Source organism: Plectropomus leopardus, chromosome 19 (assembly GCF_026936395.1).
Source record: "Plectropomus leopardus strain MGB_pleo_1.0 chromosome 19, ASM2693639v1, whole genome shotgun sequence".
NCBI lineage: Eukaryota > Metazoa > Chordata > Actinopteri > Perciformes > Serranidae > Plectropomus > Plectropomus leopardus.
In genome coordinates, this window is record NC_142194.1 from 30058162 (window position 1) to 30079838 (window position 21677).

A 21677-nucleotide genomic window follows, 5' to 3' on the forward strand; every position below is an offset into this window, starting at 1 on the left:
ATATTGTCCAATGTGTTCTCATTCCAAACTCCTAAAATAGCTTTTGGCATCAGTTCATGATGCCAAAAGTGGACAGGTCCAACAGACCCTGGACTTTCATGCAGGGGTCTGGTGTTCAATTCCTGTCTGAACGTCTGAACGGGATTTTTTTTTAATGCCCTTACTATGTGACTCCTTCCCCTAAGCCTAACCATTTGTGCCAGCATGTGCATTTGTTGTTGTTCTGGTGTTGCCATGTGCTTTTGTTGCCTATCATCATTTAGGCTTAAACTAAATTCAAATTCCACCCTGTCCGTCAGCGGCACGTTACAGCTGCGGCACCGCCTCCGGAGCCGATCGTGGATGTTCTAGTCAATGCTTGTCATTCCACCGAGCTCGTCTCAGCAATGTGGCTTTGCTCTGCGTGAAATATGCGGCGAGTCTATTTTTGACGGACACAGACAGCAACCGCGTCAAGCTGCACACAGCAAATTATACCAGGTAGGAAGTCAAGCAGCACTGCATCCGGTGAATTTTCAAATTGAAACGCCTTGCAAAGAATCATTTTTTAACTTTACTAAAACGTTACATTGGCCGCATCTGCTGTTTCTCCGCCCAGCAGCCCTCTGAACTCTGTCCAGCAGGAGAATGCTCCTAATAACAGTTACTGTACATGAAATAAACAAAAGTAGATCATAACTGACAAAAGCACTGTATTGTTAACAAAAACATGGTTAAAATCGTATCTACCCCATGTTTATTTTCCTTTATGATTAAATTATTAATTATCCATCTGTATAATTAATAAGATCAATATGAATTTAACTAAATCACCCCACAAATCCACTATCTTTTTCATGTGTAACTGGATTTATTTTTACTGATCTGTATAGCTATCAAGATGATTTTTTTCTGTCCCTTTCTGTGAAGGCATATGGGAGAATGAGCCACTGTAGGGTGGCTATACAACACTCCTTTAGTGTTGCACACATCAGCGGGTGGTTTCAGAACAATTAAAGAACTGCTTAATAAATAATAGCCAACCCCTTCAACCCCATTCCTCCCCCATCCATAATAAATCCATTATAATGGCAGACCATAGAGTTTTTCCTGTTTTTACTCAATAATTGATGAAGACAAATTCCTCCAGGCGCTTATTAGATCAACAGGAAATTAGTATTTATTGGAATACAAGCCTTCCAAAAAGGTCATATTGAAAATTTGCTCAACGTCTAGTCTTCCATGCAACACTTTCATGGTTATGCAAAAGGTTTTAATGGAAAGTCTATTGTCTAATACAGTCAACAGTGTTTGAACAGTGTGTAAGAGGAGAGGGGGAGGAGAGGGAGGAAATGCCAGAGCAGGCAGAGAGAGAGAGACAGGCTGTTTTACAACTCAAGCTACAGTGCAGGGAACAGTGAGCTCTGCTTTATGTGACTCTTAGAGTCCTGAAAGTATCAGATAAGAGATGTACAAAATTACAAAGCCATCAGTCCAACATCAAGTCTTCCACATCATAGAGGCAAAGCTTTAAACAGTATTTAAACAGTGTGTGAACGTAAACCAAGACAACAAGCACAACGCAATCACAAAGAGATGGTTAGGTTAAGATCTTTTCTGTGAGCCTCTAAATGGTTGACTGAGGTTGCACACAAGGATCAATAAGAGGCTCCCCTTGTCTCTAAATTTGACAGTGGTGGGTGTGAATAAGTGTGAATTTAATCAATGAATTAAAACATTATTAGTGATGGGCAAAAATGATTAAAATTATCTCTTTGAATTGCTCTTTTTTAGTGTCTCGTATGCCTGTCATGCGTCCACCTGCTTATGAATCCCTCATTTATCCCACTTGCTGTTATGACAGGGTATTGCTTAAGCTGTTTTCTATAGGTTGAGTGAATGAGGACAAAAATTACATCTGACTCAAGTCAAGATCTCCACCAGCAAAGACCACAGCGCATTAAAGGGCTCCTAACATGGCTGTTTTTTTTACTTTAGGAGTAACAAAACCCCTAAACCACTTTTTTTTTAGTTGAAAAGCAATATATATGGGTATTTGGTAGTGTTGTTGATTGATTCAAATCCAACTCTTGACATCTGAGTGCAAAGTATTAGCATTCTACATAATTTTCTTAAATAAATATGCATAGTGATTGCATAAACAGCTGACCAGTATCGGTAGTATCTGTAAATGAATTATGATGCCAAAATTTCCTTTTATTTAAGTACATTTAATTTAAGTTATTTTTAAGTACATGCAAATCCACATTTGAATGTCTTAAAAGGGAACATAGCATTATTTTTACTATTTGTAACAAAAAAAAAAAAAAAATCCTTAAATAAGGATTGCAGTCTTGGTGAAAAAAAACATGAAATGCATATTTTTTTACACTGATAAAAAGTCGAACAAGAAGCTTTCAAGTCACAGTGTTGGAGACCGAGGTCGAACTAAGTACATCATTTAAAGCTGTTTACATCAAATAATCTCTGGTCAAAGTGTAAGTCTAGATACACCTTGCATAGGACGTTTTGTGCCATCTGCCCTTCAAGACTCATTGATTCATAACTACACAGTCCCTTTAACTGCCATTTTTCATTGAGAAGTTTAATTTTGGCCCCAAAGTGATATGTTCTGAAGTATATGCTCTTTAGGCTACACTGTGCTGAGCCTGCATACTGTTAGTGTAGTCAGTGCACATCTGTGTACAGCATGTGTCTTTCTGCTTGCCTCCTTGCTATGTTGTTTGTCCCATTGCATTGTGTTGTGTTAGCTGAAATACAAACAGCTTGTTTCTGGATATAGAAGAACAATCACATTTGGTGTTTCTTTGCTGTAGAACACCCAACATTACATCCTGGTGTCATGTGTCAGCAAGGGAAAATATCTCTTGATGAAATGTGTAAGCTATAAATGCACCACAGCCTTTTCTCAATTTTCTATGATCATGTATCACCATTTTTTTTGTGAGTGTACTTGTGTCTTTCTACTGCATAGACAGACAAGTTTAAAGACCATATTTGCCCCACAGGTGTCCCACCCAACCTCTTCATATCTGCACACACATACACACACACACACACACACACACACACACACACAAATGTTTACAATACCTGCAAAGGCCACAGGCACCACCACAGAGGCTCAAGTTTAAACCTTTGCTGCATGTGTATATTTGTGTGTGTGACATCAGAAGTGGTGGACTGATTTTACAGAGGTCTGCTGGTTAATTGTCTCACAGTGTCCCAGTACTGAGATAGTGTGCTAAATAACAACTCCTCACACAACTTTCAGTCCTGCTTTAGTCTATCCTTTAATCAGCAGCTTGCTAATTAGCTCTCAGTATGCTAATTAAGCCTGTGCCCCTTTCCCACTTGTTATGCTAACTTATTAGCACGTATTAGCATCTGGACTGATTAGCTGTAGCTCAGCCCCTACGGAGCAGCCGAGTCAGCTTCACTTGCTGTTTGATACAATTGTAATACACAGTGCAAAAGTGATTCACTTTATTAAGTTGTTCAGTCTTGCACTGAGCAATGTGGTTGTGTTTTTAACCCTTTGAAACCTGAACAAATTGGCTTCATTTCATTTAAAAACATGGAAAGATGGCAATGGTCAAAGTTACAAGAAATGACCCCCAAAAATTAGTAAAAAGTAAAGACAAAGAAAGAAAGAAAGAACAATATAACAAATGACCTGGAAAAAAAAAAGAGTTAAAAAAAATAAAACATACACATACAATACAACCTACATAAAGATAAAATAACAATATATATTTTTGTAACATAATATTGAATATACTGTATATATAATAATAATTATTAATATAGTTTTCTTGATAAGTTTTCCTACTTATTTGATTGTTTTCTAATTCTCTTTTTTAAAGGCTAGTTTTCAGGCCATTAACGACACCAATTCACTCGCATTTCAAAGGTTTAAATGCTTGCATATAAAAGTAGCACATGTCAATCCAGGTTTCAAGGGGTTAACATAAGAAAAGGACATCTGCTCATGAGGAATGCCATTAGTTTTGTACTTACTTGGTCAGACATATATACATTTTGTTCTGATAATGGTGCTAAATTAAAAGTCAGTAGAATTAATCCTCAGTGAACCATACGTGTGTGTACCAGATTCTCTGGCAATCCATCGAGTTACTGCTGACATCTTTCAGTCTGGCCAACAATGATGAAACCACTGACAGACTGATATTGCCACCTCTTGCTCCTGACTCTTCCCCAAAATCTCAGTCATTGAGCAATGACAACAAGGCAGTCTATGTAACATTGTGATGAATTATTAGATGCTAGCAATCAAATGCTTAGAAACAACATGAGCCATGACCACTTTTACTTCTTCCTTTCAAATGAATGTCTTAGGACTTTTTGTTTCAGATTTGCTTTACATCTAGTAGTTGGGGATAATCAAAAACTACCTGATCAAATATGAATTCCAATAATGATATGACTAGTGCACTATCATATCCAGCTGATGCCCATGAAAAAGAGAGGAGGAAAAAAAAACATACTGAACTGAAAGTAGGGTCTCCCCCTGCCCCCACCACTGCTCTGGCATGTGATATAGTGAATATAAAACATGATGAAGCTGTGTCATAGGACAAGAGAGGCCAATGACTGAACAAGGCTTTGATGATCTTATTATTCTAACTTTGATTTATGGTAATTGACCTCTAAGTGGAGCAGGTCATAATTAATGATAACAGGAAAAGGCCAGCTCTCTCTCTCACTGCTATGTCTCCCATGAAGCTCCTTTCTTCCTGTCTTCATAAGAACCAGAGGATCAAACTTGCAGATATTTAATCTGCAAGTTTGATCTTGATGTCTTGATGGAAGACAAGCCAACAGTGTTGGGTGCTATACTTACTGTTGTCATGAACTTCGTATTCAACAGAACTTTACACTCAAAAAAATAATTTGTTGGGTGAACATAAATAAATTATGGAAAGTATTTCCACCCAATTATAATATGCTAATTTAGCAAGAAATTGTTTTATTGAGTGACATAAATGTAAATATGCTGGTTCAACATAAGGTGTTGGTGTTACTATTACTCAATTACAAAGGGTAAATCCAACATAATAATCATTTGTTCGGTGAACATACAAAAATTATGGAAAGTATTTCCACCCAATTATAATACGCTCATTTAGCAAGAGGCAGTTTTGTTGAGTGAAATTAATATAAACATGCCGAATAAACATAATGTGTTGGCGTTACTGTTACTTAATTACAAGGGGTAAATCCCACATAACTTTTAAAGGTTAGTTCAACATATTTACCCATGTTTGATTTAAGTGTGGGTGACCCAATTTAATGGGGTAGGTACAACTATATTTTAAAATGATACAACACAACTAATTTATTAACAACACAACTAATTAATTGTGCTGATCAGACAAGACTTATGTATGTTTGACAATCACAAATACTTTAGTTGAGAGTCCTTTCAGTCATATAAAAATCAATAGTAATAATTCAATAAAAGTCAATTCTGACATCAATATTTATCTTAAACAACCTAGTTTACGACAGTTGATATTAAGTTAGGAAAAAAAACACCTAAAAGCAAACAGGATTTCTTGAGATTGAACTTTATTGCCCATGAAGAGGCAAACATAGAAAAACATCTGGCTCTGCAAAAAATTTAAATACAATAAAAATAAAAGTGCATTCTTGTGCATCCATGAATTTGAAATAAAAATAAATGAATAATAAAATTCTCAAATTGTATCTGTATACTACAGAGCCCTCTATTTATGGAGTAAATCTGTTTCATCTGATTTTGAATTAAAAATGAAGTAGAATTGTTACCATTGAATATTAATGCATTGAAATTGTGTACCTGACTTGCTTTTTACCCTGAATTTACTGCTTCAAATTTTCAATAGCAATTTTTCACTATTTTCATATTCAGAATCAAAATTTCATGTTTTAAAAAATTCTAATAAGATAAATTTAATTTGCTTAAAAAATCCAATGTCAAAATATAAAGTTTAAAATTGAATTGATAAATTTTCAAGCAGCCAAATTCAACAGACAAAATTCAGTGCCGAAATACGCAGTCTGAAATTCAATTTGAAACAGCCGAGATCCCAGGGAAAAGTAATGGATTATAGATCAAGTCAAACCAACATCCAGCCTGTTCATTAAGGCTTCACATAAAACTGTTTTCTATAAAGTGAACAGCTGGTAACTCATCTGTCCAGCTGTTATTTCTGTTAGTCAGCTATCATCTCCAGCAATGCTGACACAATTTCAGTTTGTTTTACATAAAGACCTAATGAACAGGCTGGATGTTGGTTTGACTTGATCTAGAATCTCAGCTGTTTTCATGAATTTCAGACGGCGTATTTTGATGCTGAATTTTGCTGGATGAATTTGGCAGCTTGAAAATTTATCAACTGAATTCTAAACTTTGTATTTTGACAAATTTAATTTATTTCAATTTAATTTTTTTAAACATGAAATTTTGATTTTGAATATGAAAATATTGAAAAATAAAGGTGAAAATTCACTAATTAACATATGAAGCTTTAATTTCAGAGTAAAAAAATTCAGATACACAATTTCAATGCATTAATATCAATGCTAAAAATTCAGTCTCATTTTAAATTCAAAATCAGATTAAACAGATTTACCTATTGTCATCTTTGCTTTTGTATGGAAAAATAGTCTGAAATACTCATACACACGTCCTTGAAATGCAAACAAGGCAACGATTTGAAGCATTGTTAACACAGAAATAGATTAACAAGGAACAAAAGGCTTCTCCACATTTCTGCAACAACTGGGATACTTTCATCGTTGAAAACCCATAACAGTTACCCTACAAAATATTAACGTGCAAGTAGGGTTTTCAGCACCTGTAGTTTCTTAGACAGCCTCTGTCCATCAAGCCCCATGATGAGTTTCTGCAGAGCTTCGAAAGTGTATTTCCACTCTGGAGGGTAGCTGAGATTGAGTGCATAAACTAAAGCGAACAGCATTGCAACTGCTACTGGTACATTACCCAGCTCATTGAGGACCTCTACCCCCTCCAAAATGATGCCCATGTCCTCTGGATCATCGTCACACTCTGCACCTTCTCTGCGAATCACAAATACTCCGAAGACTGTCTCCATTTCAGTTTGACCGTTGTCAACATCAGAGTCAAATGACTAATGCAAAACAGCTATTTAATTAACATAATGTGTGACCTATAATTGCATTTTCTTTTGTAAGATGTAAATATAAGGACTTGAGAATAAAAGCTAAATTACATACCATGCGTTCTTTCACCACTTTCTCCGGCTCTTCATTCAGGTAGACCGACAGCGCCTTGAGGATGCACTCTCTTTTCACATCAATGTTGTCAGTCTGAGTATGTGGGCCGCACAAAGTACGCCAGGGAACAAACACATGAGGAAAACCGTTTTAACTAACAGGGAGACTAAATGTCACGCACATAATGCCACATTAAACAAAGGACACATTTTTTCTTCCAAATGTAATTTCATCTTTATCAATCAATTTTATGATATATGAATTTGCAATATCGTATTGCAATTTTGTAGCTTGTATGCTAAGCTTCAAATTGCTGCTACAGCAAGCTGTAACCTGTGTATGTGTGTGTTCAACAAGTAAAATCAAAGATGTACCTGTCCAACAATTCCTGGGAAAGTTTTTTTTTTTTTTATTAGTGAGCAGTGTTGGGCAAGCTACTTAAAAAATGTAGTGAGCCAAGCTACTCATTACTCTATCGAGAGAGAGGGAGCGCGAGAATAGTGAACCACTAATCACAGCAGGTATGTAAGTGGTGGTGGAACATGGTCGATTTAATAACTTTACACACTTCTTAAAACACAGTCTTGTCACTTGAATCGCACATTTCCCACACTAGATATACAATGGAGGGGTAGTGGAAACCCTCTCCAAATCTGGTAGAGTTGTGTAGAGTAGGTACTGGCAGTAGAAAGTCACTAAGTGGCACACAGCCTGGATTGTTAAGGGATTAAGTTATTTGAGTTCACTTTGTCAAATCTACCAAAAGTTAGAATTATAATCAAATCATTTTTCATACAGTGAAAAAGTTTCCCCTCTTTCCAAATAGTCTTACTTCTCTCTTCTCCCCATCACATTTCCTCTTAAAATGTCAACTTTACAGTGATGCGTTTGGCAGTTTGTCCCCTTTGTTTTACCTGGGTCATGGGCATCAGGATGCTCTTGATCTTTCTTCCCTGAGCACCACCCTTCTTGCCAAAGACCTTGAGCAGTTTTGATGAGTGAGCATCCAGCTCAGAGAAGAACTTTGGCAGCAAACCGACTGTCGTTATCCTCTTGAACTCAGCACTTAACTTGACACAAAAATGGGTACAGAGAAATTTAACTATCAATGCACTGAAACAACCAATTAGTTCAACCATTATAATTTTCCACCAAATCTTGGAAAAATTGTTTGGAAACATTTTTTGGGTGCTACCTACACATTTAGCTGTATTACTCATTCCACGGAAGCACAATCCTTATAAGTTATATCTTGTTGTAAAGGTGACAAATCATGAAACCATATATGATACAACACAAATTAGTATCATTACAAGGGAGAAATAACCGAAAAAAATGTTTCCAAACTATATTTGATTTTAAAATATGAACATACTCTAATCACTTATTCAGTTACCTCACGCACACTGAAGAGAGCTGGCCATCTGGTTTTAAAACCTGCAATCATGGGTGCATCTTAAATAACTTCTTGCCTTCTATGAGAAAAGGTCTTGGCCATCATTGCTGCCACTGTGTCCTCATTGTTCCTTTTCTTTGCTTCTGAAATAAGGGCCTCTCTTATCTTTTCAAGTGTCTCTGCAGATTCACCTGATGGGTAGGATGGGCAGTAATTCACCTCAGCTTTTCTGGGCTTCTTCACACCGTAAGCAGGACGGCTCTTGTCTGCAGGTTTATTTGTTGAGGAATTTAGTTCGACCTCTGGGCATCCAAGCCGCTTGAGCTTCCTTCTGTAGTTGGCGAGTTTATACTTCAAACTAACTTTCCAGCCACCATATCCAGTGGCAGAGCCTGGTTCTCTCAAACAAGGATGTGATGATACAAGGGCTTCTGCTGCCTCTTCAAACTCACTATCAGTGGGGTACACTTTGTGCTGCACAATTGCTTCAGCTAAACTGTCAAGAATAGCAGTTTTAAGTCTGATGTCAGGGTTGAGCAAAGTTCCAGTTGCTTTGAATGCAGCATTGGCTTTTTCCAGCTGCAGCTCACAATCATATGGGAATTGGGGAACACCAAAAACAACAGACCAGCCAGACGATCTTGAGGCGGCAGAATCAGGAGATGACAAAATGTCTGTGTCAACTGAGCCACTTGAAAGTGATGAGTCATCACCACAGCGTGATGTAGAAGGAGCTGAGTGAGGAGGGGGTGGAGTGCCACTAAGCAGGCCAGACTCAAAGATTAGCTTTATGGTACTTTTGTCCTCGATCTCTGACATAGAAGTCAAGTTGGTAAATTCATTGCCAAAATCAGCATCCATGAACTGAAGCCTGAAGTCAGACTGTACTCCACACTGCCTCTTAATTTGCTCAACAAGTTCAGGAACAGTCGCTGGAAGCCCATCCTGTAAAATCAGTCTCTGGGAATCGTTTTCCCCTCGTATAATTCTGAGCTTCACTGAAGCAGCCATTTCACATCACTCTGAAAATCAGAAAAACATTTAATGCATCACTCATTAAATATGGGAAACACGTATCATGGAAATAGAAATAAAGCATTTCATCAATTACTTTGTAATTATGCAATTAAAACAGACATTTTTATAAATAAACTGTAAATATATTTATCAATCAATCAACAACACATGGCAAAAGGAGAGGGTATGTGACCCAATTTTAACTAAGATGAAGGAAATACAACTTGAAAACAGAGATGCAAATGGAAAAGCAGATCGCCCCTTTGAATGCCAAATCTAATTTAGTATTATTACTTCAGTTTTTGAATACACTTATTTAATTTTCTTTTAAAACCATTCACTTGAATGAGAAAGTGTGTAAAAAAATTTGACTGGTAGTGTATACACACATTATGTTCATTGATATGTAAATTTTAATGTTAGCATACCTTAAATATTTATGTGTCTTTTGAGTGTCACCATTCTCAGAGATCCAACAAAGTAGTCTGCCAGAGGGTAGTCATCTGCCAGATTACTAAACTCAATCAGATCTGTCTCTTTGGTTGGACATGCCATGAGCTCAAAGGCTCTGTGGTGCTCACTATACGACCCAGAAAGTCTCTTAACCACAAAAGCCAGTCTGCCTTGTATGACAAAAATGTGATCAATCTGTCCGAACTCAGGTAGCCAACTGGTAGACCCATGAGCTACAATCATGCCCTTTCTGAAACGTACACCGTTGGTTGTCACAAATGTAGTCATGTGTACCTCTCTTGTGCCAGAAAACACCTGCTCAATGTTCTCCATTATTTCTTTTTTTAGAACGTCAACAGGAACAGTTGAGACACTTGTGATCTCAAAAGCAGGTTTTTCAAAACTCGATGCTTTCATGTGATATGAAATCATGAGCTGGTGCTTGACAGCTAGCGTGAGGGGCACATTTTTGAAGCAGTTTGAATGTCGAATGACCTGCTTAAAGAAACTGTGCTTGGCCTCAAATCGCATGGTCCAGACACTAACTAGAGGACCAAACTTCCTGATGAGTACAGGATAGTGCTCCAAGTAATGATGCTTGGGTAGAAGCTGCATATGAGGAAAGAGTTCTTGGTATCTGTTGCGATGCTCTGAAATTTTGCACTCAAGGTAAGCAATGGACTCCTCAGTGTGTGTTGGAGCAACCAAAAGCTCTACAACATCTTTTAAATTCATTAGAATTTGCCAAGCCTCGTCACCCTCTGGCACCAGATGCCCAATGATGAATGGGAGAAATTTTAGCAGGGCCCAGTTCTCATGGGCATTCCCCCCAATTGTTTTAGAAAATGTGTGGGGAATTGCACGAGGCTTGTTAGTCTTGTCTGACCACTTGTATGGAAAACCAAGGATGGATTTGTTAAGATGCTCAAGACTAAAATATTTCTTGGATATTAACACTGACAAACACTGTGCAAGCTCCACAGGCACAATACCCTTGAACAAATCATGCATGATATCAGGGGGATAACCTGAGAGAACATTAAAGTGAGCGAGGTTTTTCGTGAATACACACTGTCTTTTGACCCCAAAACAGCTTGAACCATCCTTCTGGGCAGAGTTCACATGTGTTTCATGTAGCACTTTGGTTCTCGGAATGAATGAACCTGATCTCACATCTTTTGTTTGGATCTCTTTTCGTGTTGCAGTGCAGAATCGGCATATGTGCCCTGCGGTAAAGCTTTCATTAAAACCTGCAATACTGTGAGCACCAAGGTTATCAGCAAGAACAACTTGAACTGTGCCTTTAACACACCTACCGAGCAAAGGAACAAAAATTCCATCTTGCTCAAGGGTTTTTAAATCTTGAAGAAGTGGGTGCAAGACTTGGTCATAACCATACTTCTTCACATCATCAGATTTGCTCAAGACTGCCAAGTAAATCGAGGAAAGTACTGAATGCGATCCTGGAGGCAAATTACTGAGTCCAGTAGATTCCACAGAGCTTGCGTTTTCTGCGAGAAGTACCCAAAGGATTGCATACTTCGAAGTCATCTACGTACAATGTTAGCAAAATTCTCAACTCATCTCCTGAAAGGAAACTGTTTTTCTTAAAGTGAGACCCATCCTGAAATGACTTATAAGTATGCTGTTCTCCAGTTATCCCATTACTCTGATAGGCTCTATGGCTCTCACTGATCTTGTCCACAACATCCTTCCTATGTAAAAGCTGTTGCAAACTCTTCAGTATAGGCACATACTGGCAGCTTTTATTTTCCTTTTCATCAAGCATGTACTCACCGGGCTCAATGACATTAAAGTTTTCTCTGTAAAACTTGTTGCGGAGATATGATGTGCTCAAACAGCCACCCTCACCTATAGCTTTAAGCAAGGGGTGAGAGGCTGAGAGGGCTGTGGCTACTTCAGCTGTCACTGACCTATCAGATGTGGAACCATGTTTCCCGAGTACATCTTCAATAATGTTTACAGAGAGGGGAAATGTGCCTGCGCTAAACAAATAGTGCAGTTCCTCAAGAAACTCATCCATTTTTGTGGCTGGCACATGAGCAAAATGTTCAAGTTTGAATAAAGCTGCAGCTAAATTTTGCTGAATTGTGTCAGGCAGAGTCTTACTTAAATCTACATCTTCACTTGGAAAAACACTGTTTATTTCCATTGCAGAGTCATCTGAGTTAAGTGCATCTTGCTCTGCATTGTCAGACAACTCTTGAGAAACTCCGGTTGTAGTCACTATGCCTGGTTTGAAATCATTTAGCGTATGGGGGTTGTGTTTCCTGTTTTTGTGAGAGTGATATGTTCCGTAGATATTTGTTTTGTAATTACAATCCCTGAAAACACAGGCAACAGTTTCATGGCTCTTGAAATGAATGCCTAAATGTGAAAAACAAATCTCTCTCAGTAGAAAGACTACTACAAGTGCACAAAGGACAACTAAATGTTGTCAATTCCAGAGGCTTCTGAGAATCTGATTTGGGATGAACTCTTGATAGGTGGATATGCAAGGCATTCAGCGTCTTGAAATTACACAGGCAATTTGAATACAGGCATGAGTAGTGTTGCCTATTGCGGTGCATTAGTCTTATATGTTTGAGAAGCTCATACTTACTCTGAAAACACACACTGCACTCCTTGCACCTCCACATAACTCAAGAGTAAGGCCTAGCCAAGCTTATCTGGATAAATCACAGCTGTTTGCAAACTTCCCCTTTTCATGTCATCCTTACATATTTATACGCTTACGCCTGTCACTGGCAGATGACCCCCTTATCTGGGACACTTTTGCAAAGGGATGGCAGTTGAGGTGAATGGCTTCACGCACTTGGTCTTGAATTTCTGTGATGACCAGAGAGAGAGAGAGCAATCAATGAGGGTGAAGGAGAGATCTATTCAGAGAGAGAAAGCCAAAATGTCAAATAATCGCTGCAAATTTTATCTCCTCATGCCATGAACTGAGAACAACCTGTGGAAACTCAGAAAATGAATAATTACTGTTAGTTTATGTCTATGTTTGTACATGTATTAATATTTGTAAGAGATTTATTTCTCTCTCTCACTAACACAATGTATGCAATGTATGTAAATGTACTGTAATATTGATTGAGAAAATGTATTTATTGAAAAAAATGTGTCATTTAGACCAGAGATTGATCAAATGTAGGAGACACACAGAAAGTCATATGTATATGTGTGTGTGTGTGTGTGTGTGTGTGTGTGTGTGTGTGTGTACATATATATATATACATATATATATATGTATGGAGAGAGAGACACAGAGAGAGAGAGGAACGTGAGTGAGAAATGAGAGACAGGAAGGAGAATTTATAGGGAAGATTTGGAAGAGATTGATCAAATGTAGGAGACACACAGAAAGTCATATGTATATATATGTGTGTGTGTGTGTGTGTGTGTGTGCGTGCGTGTGTGTGTGTGTGTCTGACCACTCACTAGTTGCTATGTAAACAAACACTTCTTGAAAATTTTGTTGCACTATTATAGACTTGCAAAGTGAACTGATACATGCAATCTAATTTTTTTTGCCATAAATAAAAAGGATAAAAATCAGCGATGCCCTGATTCACTTTCTTTCAAGTGTTCAAGGTTGACAGTTAATACATACATTGGTAGATGACCCTGTACTGCAGTCACTCAGTTGATGAAGCAGGTTTTGCTTGATGACAGAGGAAACTTGGTCTTGAATTTCTGTGATAAAGAGAGAGAGAGTAATCAGAGAGAGTGTACCATTTTCAAACTGTTAACACGAACATGGAGGATTTTTCATCTGCTGTGTATACTCTAATCACACATATTACAAAAATGCTAAAAAGAAAGCTTTGTGTATGTCGTCTGGCCATTTAACTAATTCTGCCACAAATCTCAGGTCTTGCAAACACTAGGACACCCAGCCTCTCCCCTTGCAGTCACAGCATGCTAAAAGAAAAGGAGAACATCAAAATACAAGTAATTTTAGTATTTTGATCATGACTAATCATGATTAATCTCAGAGTAATATTGCTATTAATAAGTTACAAAAATCTAATAGTTTGACAGCCCTACTTAACACACATACAAACACTATACTAACTATGGTTAATCATGATTGATCACAAACGAATCGCACATCTTTATCTGCTCCAAACATACCTTAAAGTGGCAATAAATAATACTCCAATTAATTTGAGTGTGGACACATGCTCTTTTTAATTCCTATTTTCAAATTAAATTAAAGTTTTAAGTTAAATTATAGATTAAGCTACACAGTGGATGGAAAATTATGACTACCAGTCTAAATGTATTTAAATAAACCCAATAATATCTCATTGAAAACAAAGAAAAAAAAAAAAGATGTCAATAAATTAAATCATATTCCTGACTTTAAAATACAGAGTGAGGCTGTTTCAGAGTTTGTAAGATTTTAGATTCGTGGCAAAGTAAGTTAAATTGTTAGATGACAACATATTAGAGTGATTCTATAATTAGGGGTACATTTCAGATAATGAAGGGAAAAAATCACAGTGTTGTTTCACTTGAAATTCTATGTTTCTATAATATATACTCATAGATTGTGCTAAATTCATTAATTGGCATGCTTAAACTCTGTTTTTTTTTAGATATTTAAATGAAAACAAACATCTACTTCATCATTTTGTCAACCGTGTTACCGACAAAAGTTGTGTGTGTGTGTGCGTGTGTGTGTGTGTGTGTGTGTGTGTTTAACTCGACTCCGCTAATGCTAATATGACGCTAAGCACACGTGGCATATATCGCACTACGAAAACATTCGGTGACGAAATGAATCGTTCAAAATCATAGAGCGGACAATAACAAGTTGACATTTCTGTGCAGTGGTTTATTTTTTAAGTCGATGGATGGTAAAGGATTTAACTTACCGCCTTCACCAACGCGTCCGCCCTCCTGTCTCTCTCGTGTGTTGCTCGGCCACCTTCTGCAACTTCAGGATGTAAACTTTGTAAAATGCACTCCCTGCTCGCACACTACTGCCACCTTCTGTTCTGGAGTTGTACACGCCATTTGATATCTTACCCAAAAAGCATTAGGTTCTGTCAGCATAACTGAATTTAGGAAATGTTAAGTTATTGCACATCATGCTAAAATAACATAACTTAATGATGTTCAACCACAAAACATGACTATATATGGTAGAAGCAACATGTTACACTTTAATGTTACACATTAATTTAGCAGACACCCAATCTGTTTTTTTGAGTGTATTTGCAGCCACTTCTCATTGCAAGGTCATCAAATATTGTGGCTTTGTCCGTGCTTTTGGCGTACAACAGGCACCTTTCTTGTCCGCGTGATATGTGTGTGGATGACATCAACTGGAAACACGGTCAGGCAAAACCAGTCGCGTTGTTATTATATACTGCAGGATGACCAGATGGTACCTGCCAGATCAGTCTTACTTGGGAACGCGGCTGGATGAACCTGTTGTGGACACATGGTACATCACAGACCAGCATTAGGTTGAAACACTGCGAGTAACAACGTTATATAAACAGTGCAGGACACCTATAGGGCAGGTGGGAGGGGTGGTGGTGGTGGATGGGTCCAACAAACCTTGGACTTTCATGTGGGAGTCAAGTGTTCAGTTCCTGTCTGAATGTGATGATTTTTTTCTATACCTTACCATGTGCCTCCTACCCTAATCCTAACCATCCGTCTCAGAATGTGCTTTGGTTGACGTCAAGGTAGCACCATCCCAGAATGTTAAGAGCAGATGCAGAAGGATACCCAAAATGTATAGACATGGAAGAGCTCTGCAAAGCAGCAAAATGTGATGACCTGGGATGAGAACGTGTTGGTATTTTAAATCTCAGTAAAATTTTAGTTCTTTACTGAGATTAATCAGCCTCAGACAAACAAATCGTGTTGACTTCCAGCTGCTGACAGACAGACGAAGAAAGGTGAAGCAGGTAATCTTTATTAATGCCACAAGGACATATCCATTTTTTTCTCACTTTGTTGTTATTGCCCCCCCATCCCCATTCCCACCCACACCCACACACAGGCCCAAATACATGCGTGCATTAGCAGGACCTATACACATGCATTATGTATGATGTCAGAGTGAAGGGGCTGCCTTACGGGATAACGCCTCAAGCAGTTAGGGGTTCGGTGCCTTGCTCAAGGGCACCTCTGCAAAGTCCAGGAGGTAAAATTCCTCAGACTCAATACTTGATCCATTCAGGGACTTGAACCAGCATTACCATATTGTGACTTCTTGGCACTATCCCTGCTGAAAAAACTGTAGTGAATTGAGTGGCATGTAATAGCCATGCTTTCGAAATGTTTTAGTGGCATCTTGACACACTGAACTCCAAATTCCATCACATACACTGTGGTTTACTTCCCCACACCACAGCTTGTATAGGTCGCCACTGTGGGAGGGAATCCACTTAGCCACACCCTTACTGACAGGACTGACTGTTAGCATCACATTGCTAACATACCTTAAAGGGTTAAATGAGTTGAGCTGTTTCATTGCTGTTAGCTGGAACAGCTCTAGTCCTCCTAGTGGAGCTACGGTTATAGCTTGATCAGGCCATTTCATTGGACTACTGTCCTTGTCCCAGTATCCAAGCACCGAGGGAGAATCATTTTTCTTGACTGATGTGTGTCTGACTCCACCATGATAGGTGGAGATATGCCTTCTTTCAGCTAGCTGCTACTGGACCTTTTTCTGGTTGACCTATTACGTCACATACCAAACAGCAACAACATATATAACTTTTCGGCACTGTGCATTTCCTACATACTTTACCCTTTACTTTTTATCTTCGTCTTGTATTGTTTTTTTTCTCCTTTCTTCTTTTGTTTTTCCCAGGTTCTATTTATTATTTAATAATTATTAACACTCTCTCTCCCTATCACTCTATTTTTCCCATCTCCTGCTTAATCTGTCATTGCATTATGCCTCCGCGCCATGAACATTTGTCCATCCCATTCTTGTGAATGTGATATCTTGTGAAGGCCTTGAGGGAAGTTCTTCAAATTTACCACAAACATTCATTTGGACTCAAGGACAAACTCAAATTTTGGAGGTTATAGATCGAAGGTCAAGGTCCCTGTGACCTGGTCTGTCTCACTCTTGTGAATGCAATGTCTTAACAATTTTCAAATTTGGCAAAAGCATTCATTTGGACTCAAGGATGGACTGATTAGATGTTGATGGTCATGGGTCAAAGGTCAAGGTTAAATGCATGAGAGACTGTCTTCAAAATTTGGCACAAACGTTCAATATGATTTAAGAATGAACTGATTAGATTTTGGTTGTCAAAGGTCAAGGTCATGGTAATCCCATCTGTCTCATTCTTGTGAACAGGATATCTCAAGAACACCTTGAGAGAATTCCTTCAACTTTGGCACAAATTTCGAGTAGACTAAAGGATGAGCTGATTACAATTTGGTGGTCAAAGGTCAAGGTTACTGTGATCTTACATTCATCTCATTTTTGTGAATGCAATATCTGATATATGGAAAGATGTGTGAAGCATCTGTGTTTTCACAGACATGGATGTAAACTTTAAGGGCAACTTGACTGCTGCGATTAGGCATACAACCGCTGTGTGTGTCGTTCTGCTCTTAGCTCTCTTTTTCTGTCTTCTCTTCTCTTTATTTTCAGTATATTCCACTCCTTTCCCCTTTCTGTCTTTTCAACCCGTCTCCACCAGCCCTTCTTCCTTCTCTCTTTCCAGATGATTCATCTCTTTTCTCCCATTACCTCTGCTTTATGCTGCTTGACATCTGGGTCAAAGCCCGGCACAGTGACTATTAATATCCACAGAACACCAAGGCCAGTTGCGGTCCAGTTGAGGTGTATACACAAAAAAGTAAATTGACCCCCAATTGCATTATCTAATGTGTTAGTTTAATTTAAAGAAATTTGACTTCTACGATTTCAGTCAGACAAGATGTTTACATGTATTTTGAAAGTCCAGTTTTAGTCAGACTAACACAGTATTGGACTTTCTCTGGCATCATGTAAACGTACTGATTCATTGACAGTTCACCAGGAGAAGAGTGGCTTCAAAGACGGCAGCAATAGAAAGTTTGGTGATCTGGCAGGGAGTCTGGATTGCCTTGGATTAGAACCTTTGTGCAAAGAGGATCGACTGCAGGTGTCATTTGACTGGAGACGTTTAAGCATATCTGCTACATAACATTGTTTTGTTTTGTTTTTGAACTTGTAAACCCAGAGGGTATCAGTATAAAAACTGCTGAAGAAATAACTGATTTTATTTTTTCTTTTATGATATTAGTGTGTTTACATTTTGACTCTCTGTTTGTGTCTCCTTTCCAAAGGCGCTTAGTGTGACAAGGAGGAGACTCTAAGCCAAACAAGATGGCAGAATATTCATACTTTATCCTGATTGCCACACCCAGGGCAGCACTTTGAGCTGTTGCAAAAGTGTCTCTTGATTGAAATTAAATTGTGAATGCAGTTTTATTCAGTGAGATCATAGCTGGAACCTTCTCTCCTCTTCTCTGCTCTTGTCCCTTGCCATCCATCTGCGCTGGATTGCTTCTGTTTTGCTGTGGTCCACTGACACAGTCCTGTTCTTCTGCTTTGGAGATCAGCAGATTGCTTCTCCCAGTGATTCAGTTAATGGGAATGAGCCAGTCCCAATCTATCCCTCTTCTGCTTATTTCTCCTTCATTCCCTCCCTCCCATTCCCCCTGTTCCTTCACTCCTTTACTCCTTAGCTCCCTCATTCATTTCTCTCCTCCTGCTCCTTTCTTCTTTTCCATCAGGGCTTCATCTTCCCGTCTCTCATTTCCTAAAGCAGGCACAGGGGTAGCCCACAGCACCTCCTCCTCCTCCCTTCATGCCTCTCCTTCAGGTGGAATATAGAGTGATTAGGACAGGGACAGAGGAGGAGGTTTGGGACAGAGATTGGAGGGCAACAGAGAGATGAGGTGAGGATGGAGATTAGCTCTGTTCGTTTGCTTCGGGATGGAGGAGCAGTGGAGAGCAGACAGAGACAATGGGAGAGGAGGGGGATTGAACACCAGATTGATCAGCATGATGGATGTGATCTGCATTTTACCTTTCCTCACCTTTGTTGCCTTCTCTATTCTGCTTTTTCTCCTCTGTCTTACAATCTGTTCTCCTTTTTTAAAAATTATTATATCTCAAGAACACCTTGAGGGAATTTCTTCAACTTTGGCACAAACTTTCGAGTAGACTAAAGGATGAGCTGATTACAATTTGGTGGTCAAATGTTAAGGTCACTGTGATCTTACATTCATCTCATTATTGTGAATGCAATATCTGATATATGGGAAGATGTGTGTGAAGCATTTGTGTTTTCATAGACATGGATGTAAACTTTAAGGTCAACTTGACTGGTGCGAGTAGGCACAAAACCGCGTGGTGGAACTTTTGTTTTATAGTAGTGTATTGTACCAAAGATGTACTGTAGCAGTGTCAAAGATGTTGTGTAAAATTCTTTTGGTTAGTTGTTTCAATCAAATATGAAGCATCAGGTCTCCATAAAAGAATAATTAAATGATATCTTACTTTATTTTCCATTATTAGCTGTTGTGCTTTTGCACCAAAGAGGATACAATGTTAAACTTGGCAATGAGGAAGAAAAAGAAGAAGAAGAAGAAGAAGAAGAAGAAGAAGAAGAAGAACAAGAACAAGAACAAGAACAAGAACAAGAAGTAGACGACGACATACTTTTTTAATTTGGGGGGAAAATTTCTTTTTTTTTTCACTCTATTGTCATTTTATCTGATTACAATTTGGTGGTCAAAGGTCAAGGCCACTGTGATCTTACATTCATCTTATTATTGTGAATGCAATATCTGATATATTGGAAGATGTGTGTGAAGCATCCGTGTTTTCACAGACATGGATGTAAACTTTTAGGGCAACTTGACTGGTGCGAGTAGGCATACAACTGCATATTTGTCGTTTAGCCCTCTTCTCTCTTTTTCTCCTCTTCTGGATTGTCTTCTCTTATCTTTATTTGCAGTGTATTCCACTCCTTCCCCCTTTCTATCTTTTCATCCTGTTTCCCCAGCCCTTCTTCCTTCTGTCTTTCCAGATGATCCATCTCTTTTCACCCATTACCTCTGTTTTCTCTTTCCTCCTTTCTCCTCCCTCTATTATCTTTTTAGCACTACCACACAACCATCAGCTTCATCTCTCTCCCTCTCTCTCTCTCTCTCTCTCTCCCCTTCTCTCTGTGTTGGTGACAGTGTGACAGCTGCATGCTGGCCCGATTACACCCAGCCTTTGATCACTCTCCCGGCTCACCATTGTGGCTAATGAGGGGAGCAGGAGAGCTCCAGGGCTTGCATACTGCTGCTCCCGCACTGTCCTCTTTACCTCCACCACTTCTCCATCACCTGCTTCGTCACTTTCTCTTCTCTCTCTCCCTTTCTCTCTCACTCATCTCCATGCGTCTTCATTCTTCTTGTCCTCAGCTACTTGACACCCTACTCTCACTTCTTGCTTCCCCTCAAATTCTACTGATAAAGACTGTTAAATAATTCTAGTTTTTTGATTGAACATCTTTACACCTGTTTTTTTTTTTTATTTTTCTCCTACAACAAGAAAATGCAAAAGAAGGTGTATTCAGTTTATTTCCCAATATTTCAATTCTGTCAGGAAGGAAAAGCATCTGAAATGAATTAAAAGAGTCATGCCAGTGTAAGCCAATGTTACGAGTTTGGAATGAGAACGGGCTGGAATTTTGGGATGATGATCAGTACAATCTAATGCATGCACCTAACCTCCCTATCACGCAAGATTAGATCTGAATTGATATCTCTCCAACTCATCCCTTCCGAACATCTTTGTCTCATTTTTATGTGTTGACCAAAGTGTCAATTGATGTAGTGGTAGTATTTTTCATCATCAATGTCTTGTTATGTAGTCATTATCTTATTTTTGGTACTTCAAAAGATGACAGACTGACAAGAAAATTTCCTTGTAACAGATTTAACATCATGCAAGTTTGGAAATTACTGAGTTAAACAATCTAAATGCAATGGATCCCTGGACTGTAATGGTTGAGATACAGTGTATTGCTCTGGAATAAAGTAAAGGCAGGCAAACTCACAGACATCCCCTCAATGCAATTAATGAAAATATGAAGTACTGTCAACTGCTTTTTGAAAACAGTGTGCATCTACTCCATCTTCCCATTTAAAAGAGAGAAAAAACATCTTTACCTATATTGAGACACATGGAAAATTAAAAATCCACAGAGCAGCTTTTGTGCTCAGATGAACTGTGAATATGTGACCAAGCAGGCTGCAGCAGAATAGCCCGCTGTGTCTGGCTTTATGCTGAATGCCTGTTTGCCCTCAAACACCATCAATCTGTTGATCAGTTAGCGGCATTTGCTTTTGTATATTGAAACATTATATAAATATTATATTGAAATAGAAAAGAGACATTTACAGATTTGTCCCTTAATGCTTATTAATTTGTATCACTGTTTCTGTCTGCAGCTTTTCTCTTTTACTCCTCTGCTTTACTTGTTTTTATAATTTC

General features: G+C 38.5%; 1 protein-coding gene and 1 pseudogene across 6 annotated transcripts in view; one reads left to right on the plus strand and one right to left on the minus strand.

The window, feature by feature from the left end:
* The window catches only part of rbfox3a (RNA binding fox-1 homolog 3a), a 939385-nt gene that overhangs the window by 464720 nt on the left and 452988 nt on the right, over positions 1–21677 (plus strand). The window lies entirely within an intron of this gene.
* On the minus strand, positions 6670–8764 carry LOC148186387 (uncharacterized; annotated as a pseudogene).